The following is a 5,973-nucleotide window of genomic DNA, read 5'->3' as shown; positions in this document are numbered from 1 at the left end:
CCAAGTGTCTCTGAGGAAAGCATGTCCCTGTTCCCTGGTGTGTACAGGTGGGTGGGTTCTGCAGACTGACCATTGGTACCTAATGTTTTGGGTTGTAAGGACTGGGAGGTACCAGTTATGCTTGGACCCCTGTCATGGGTGGCTGGGTTACCTGAGTGGAGCCACCAGTCCTTAGGCCCCTGATGTGCGTAGGTAAGGACACTCTTTAATAGGCAAAGCAGTGTCAAACATCAAACATCCACCTCTCCGCCATGTAGCTGAAACAGTTGTAGTCTGCCAACAAGGGCCTGTTCCCTTGAAACACGCCCACACAGGTCCATGCAGAGAGGAAAGGTACTCAAAGTCCACAGACCATTTATGCCTGGACGGGAGCCTCTTCTGTCCTGAGCTCCCCTGGTTAGTGGAGCTTGCAAATTACCTTTTCCCCCAATTGCAAATTGATTTCTTCTCCAGGGCCTGGAGGATGGTTCTAGGCTTTCAACAGGGCCTATCTCAGGCCCAGGGAAATCAACATCTGCTGGAGCCGGCTTGGAGGCAGGGGTGTGTGGTAAAATATACTCAAGTACTTAGCTTTTGCCAAGAGCACTGTTCTTCTCTGGTTCCGGAGGTGTGAGTAAGGTGTGTGGCTGGCTGCTTCTTCCTGAGGAAACTGCAGCCAAAAATGCTAGTACCAGCCTGCTGCAGCCGCTCTGGGGAACGGTGCCTGAGGGCTCCTGGTGATTCAGGTTCAGTAACTCTTCTCCGCTTCTGAACTGCCTCTTCCTCCCTCTGCCCCTCAGTTCATTTTCTAACCTCACCTTTGATGTTCAGGGCTCCTAGCTTGTCATAAATATACTTGTCTGACTTGTTTTTTGGGGTCTTTGTTGTAAGAGGGGTGGCCAGAAGCGTCCGTCTATTCTACCATATTGGCCCCCTCTTGTTTATTTTTGATTTTTGACTGTGAGCTGATCATTTTCCTTTGAACTTGGAACAAGGGAATTCTTTGAGACCAAGGGAAAGCTGAGTTTCTCCAGAAAAGATTTTCATTTGTTTCTGCCACTTGCCAGAGGGAAGGGGTATTACTAAGCTGTCACTGCTTTAAATTAAAATTCTTTTATTGAGGTTATTGTGGACCTTGGAAGTAGTAAAAATTCAGACTTCAAACCTTCCCAAGGCTAAAATTTTGGTTAATAAAAATCTCAAAGGGAGTATTTTTTGTGCTGCCAGTGCCAGGGTTCAGATAGGCAAGTTTCTTTCTTGTCTCCTTCTGCATAGGAGCCTGGTTGAACATACACTATGTGCAAACCACATTTTACTGTATCTTTTACAACTATCTTAACAACTACTCCAGGTTGTTCTTGCCCCCACTTTACTGATGAGAAAATAGAAGCACAGGGATGTTGGTATCTTGTCCAACATTATACCATTAGCATGTGGCAGAGCCAGAATTTGATTTCAGGTCTTCCAACTGTACAGAACTTTCATCCATATGGAATATGATTGGTTGTTTCTTTTTGAATTAGGTTCCATGAAGGATGCCAGAGTCGTTTGGGACATATTCCTTTCCCTACAGGAGATCACAGTTTCTTGGGGACACAAAACACCAGGACACACAGAGGCCAGTACCCAACAGGGCATGGGGGAAAGGGTGGGTTGAGGACTAGAGGACATCCTGAGGGCTGAGAGCAGAGAGAAGCCCTTCCTTGGCCCCCACTGGTAAACCTATATTCATTCTTTATGACCTGTGGGAGGCCTTCCCTAACACACCCGCCCAGTCCTCACCACCTTGTGCCTCCCAATCAATGCACTTACTGTAACTGTTGTTCACAGATCTATCCCCATTGAACTGCAAAGCAGGCAGGGAAAGGTCTAAAGGGAGCCGAAGGTATTGAGTTGGGAAAGTCAGGAGGCCTGAGTGTGTAGGCTTTGAATGCCAGGCTGAGGAGGTGAAATGTGTATTTAGCCTTGGGAGGTATGCTGTGGGGCCTAGAGAATCCAAAGGCACAGAAGGCTCATTAAGTGGCTGTCTGATTTGTCCTCCCTGAGGATCAAGAGCAGAATATTAAAGGAGAACCTAGTAGGCTCCCTCCTTCATGAAGAGCCCAGAGCTAGGTAAGGATAATGGTGGTGGGTGTGGGAGGCAGAATCAGAGGCCTGAGACATGACAGTCTCTATACCTGGGTTATCACAGCCTGATGCTCTCCATCTATCTTTGTATCTGTATGACCAGGGGCCTACCTGCCCCTACCTCCTTTCCATCCCATCAGGCCCTTCAGGTCTTGGCATCTGCTTTTCTCTCTGATGTCTGTCTTGCCCTGTTCATTGATTTCTCTGTCTGGCTGCCTCTGCCTTTCTCTTTCCATATTCATCTGTCTTTTGGGTGTGTTCTTCAGTTGAGGGGTGACTTAGTTATCTAGTGATGCTATAACAGAAATACCACAGTGGATGGATTTAACAAACAGAAATTTATTCGCTCACAGTTTAGGCACATAGAAGTCTGAATTCAGGGCGCCAGCTCAGGTGGAAGGCTTTCTCTCTCTCTGTTGGCTCTGGGAAAAGGTCCTTGTCTCCTTTCCGCATCTGTGGGCCCAGCATTCCTTGGAGATTTCCATGTGTCTTGGCATAATTGGTTACAATTCAGGATAAGAAATTACTCAGAATACAGTTCTTTGGTTAGGACAGCTTCTAAGCCACACCACAGGCAGGGCTCTTTCTCTCTGCCCTTTGGCCCCTTGGCCTGGCCTGGCCTCTGCCCTGCTCGGGCAAGTGTTACAAAGCTCTTCAGGTCCACTGATAAGTGTCCAGAGGCACTCCACTCTGCCAGTAAGCTTTGGCCTAAAGATGTTCAGCTCTCTATCTCTGTGAGCCGGTAAGCCTAGCTCTGCCAACAAGTGCCTGGAGGCACTCCACTCTGCCAGCAAGCCTCCTGCCTGAAGATGCTCAGCTGTCTTGCCTCGTGGGTTGGCATACCTACTGCACTGTTTCCTGATGGTCTCCTAGTTCTGCTGCCGGTTCTCTGCCACTGCTTCTCATCGTCTTGCCCTATCTATGGTGTTACAGCTCTCTGTCTCCTGGGACTAGGAAGTTCTCAGCACAGGGACTCCAGGTCCAAAGGACATGTTCTGCTCCTGGCTCTTCTTTCTTGGTGGTGATGAGGTCCCCTTTCTCTACTCAATTCTCTCCCCTTTTATCTCTTGTAGGATAAAAAGCGTGACTCAAACAAGGGTGTGATTTTAGTAATGGTGTGACTCAAGATACATTCCACATGAAACCTGCCTTATTAACATACAGAATTACACAATACCACAAAATGGAGGACAATTACACAATACTGGGAATCATGGCCTAGAAAGGTTGACACATATTTTGGGGGGACACAATTCAATCCATAACAAAGGGTTAGACACATAGAAGGGGGTAAAGGCTAATGGTATGGGGCTGAGGCAGTTGGCTCTCTCTGATCCCCGGTAATCAGGACCTTGGATTGAGGATGCAGGACAAGGGAATGGTTGGAGAGATAGGTAGGGGTTACTAGTTATAGGATTTTGGAAAAAAGATTATTTGAGGGTTCAGAAGAGACAGGGAACTGGAAGAAGATGTTGGAACCAGGAAGAGCTGTGATGCTCTCATTGGGGAAGGAGAGAGTGAAGTAAATACCTCCAAACATGATACTGATACCCTAGAACAACCCCAGTCCAGGTCTTAGAGTGGCTGGGAAGGAGGATCATAGTCGGCTTGGAGCTCCGCATTCGTCTATCCCTGGTCATACTATTCCTTTCCTCCATTGTGTACCATATTCTGATCACTGACGATGTAGCAGGGACTGGGAGTGGGGTGCCTACTGAGAGATACTAGGCATTAAGCATCAAGTCTAGGTGAAGCTGGATGAAGAAGACAAAGGGATAGCAAAACCCTCAACTCTTCCAAATGGAGTGTACCACAGAGACCCTCTTACCCAGCCTCACATGTGTAGAACTAGTCACAATGCATCCTTGACATGGGGTCAGCTAGTTTTTGTTTGATCCTCTCATACAATCAGGAAGCTTACTACCTTCCAGGATAGTCTATCCTATCTGTGGACTGTCTTCACTAGTGTGTTAGTTATATCAAGCTGAAACTTGTTTCCCTGCTATAACTCCCAGTTGCACCTCTCAGGACCACTTATAACAAGCCTTGTCTGTCTTTCACAAGAAAACCTTTCAGAGAGTTGGTCCTCAGCTTCCGTATGCTCCCAAGTTCTGCAAGGCAAACATCCTAGTTGCTTCAGTTCTCCCCTACATGATGTGGTCTCCAGACTCTTCTTTGTAACATTTCAACTTGTCCACATTTCCCTTGAAATGTACTCCGAAAAGTGAGAATAATGCTCCACGTGTAGTCTGGTTACCACAAAGGCAGGATCATGCCACCTCCCATGAACTTCAGGGATACTTTCTCAATGATGTGGCCACAGATTGACTTTTTAGCAGCTTCCTTACACTGATCCACTTTAAATTCTCAGTTATTTCCCAACAAACTACTGTCCCATCTGAACTTGGTGTAGTGGATTTTTTAGTCTAAGGGACAGGAGAGAGGATTTTACACTTATGCTATAATGTTTCTCTTTGTTGGCACTGGCCTTTTGTTCTATCCAGTTGAAACTCTTGAAATCTGATTTTCAATCACTAGATCAGATCTTCTTCCTCACTGTGTACACAAGATGTTGTGAAGTAAGAACCCATGAAATTGGCTGGTCCACGGGAATGTGATCTGGAATTTTCTGGTGGCCAAATGATCTGTAGCCACCTCGTTCTTACCTCCTCCCCTTTGGTTTCTAGTTTTACTTACACGACTTCTTATGACCTGTGTGCTCTTAATCCTATTGCTATCCGCCTCCTCGGAGACCTTGCTCCATCACTTGTCTCTCTCTCTTTTGGCTTTCCCTTCAGTATATATACATTCTGAACTCTTTTCCACCTTAGGGAAAAACAAAGACAAAAACACTCCCTTCACCTTATGTCTTTATCTAGATATCTCTTATCTTACTCCTTCTGTTTACAGCCCAGTTCACTCCTTGCAACCCACTGAATTCTGACTTTTGCCTTCATCACACCACAGAAACTTTCTACATCTAAGCCACTAATAACTTCCGTATTATTAAATTTTCTGGGTAGTTTTTATTCCTCTTTCCCTCTATGCTGCATTTAGCACCATTGGCACTCCCCTCTCCCCCACAGACTGTAGCTCCCTGGGTTTGTGGCATTAAGCTCTCCTGTCTCCAGATGCTCTTTCTCAAGCCTTTTCTCTTCCTCTTCAGATCTGCTAAATGTGCATGCTCCTGGGTTGTGTCTTTGGATCCTCTGTTCTCTTACTGAGCTGTGCCTGAGAGTCCTCATCCATTCTGTGCCTTAATTGCCCTCCAAATGCTGGTGCTGCCTAAGTTTTGATCCACTTAGAACTTTTTCCTTAGATCCAAGGCAATATGTCTAACTCTTTAATGGCCTTATCTTCAATAATACCCCATATTTTAATCTCTATATGTCTGTGATAAAATTATTTCCTCCCTTCCATTTCCTATTCCACCCCAAGTCTCTTCCTCCTCCACCTCCTACTAGGTGCTCTCTTGTTGAATGGCACTACTATCAACTTATATTCCCAAGCCTGAAACCTCAACTCACCCTTGTCTCCTTCTGCTGTCTTGGCTCCTACATCCCCCAGTTACGAGGTCCTGTTGATTAAATTTTATTCATCACTCTCTAATCTCTCTTCTCTTCTTTGTTGTCTGGAACTCTAGATTTCTTGTGCCTTTCCCCCACAGCTCTCAACTGGTCCTTCTCCAATGCCTTCTCTTCACTTCTACCCAAGTAGCAGTGTTTTCAAATCCTAACCCTGAATTCATTACTTCTCTGCTTAAAACTCACCGATGGCTCACCACTGCCTAAAGAATCAAGTTCATTCTCCTTAGCAATGTATACATACCCTTCATAATATTTTCCTTTCTGTTCTCAGGCTCATCTT

This window comes from Loxodonta africana, chromosome 3 (genome assembly GCF_030014295.1).
Source record: "Loxodonta africana isolate mLoxAfr1 chromosome 3, mLoxAfr1.hap2, whole genome shotgun sequence".
Lineage (NCBI taxonomy): Eukaryota > Metazoa > Chordata > Mammalia > Proboscidea > Elephantidae > Loxodonta > Loxodonta africana.
The sequence above is the reverse complement of the archived record's forward strand: the minus strand, read 5'-3'. Positions refer to the sequence as shown.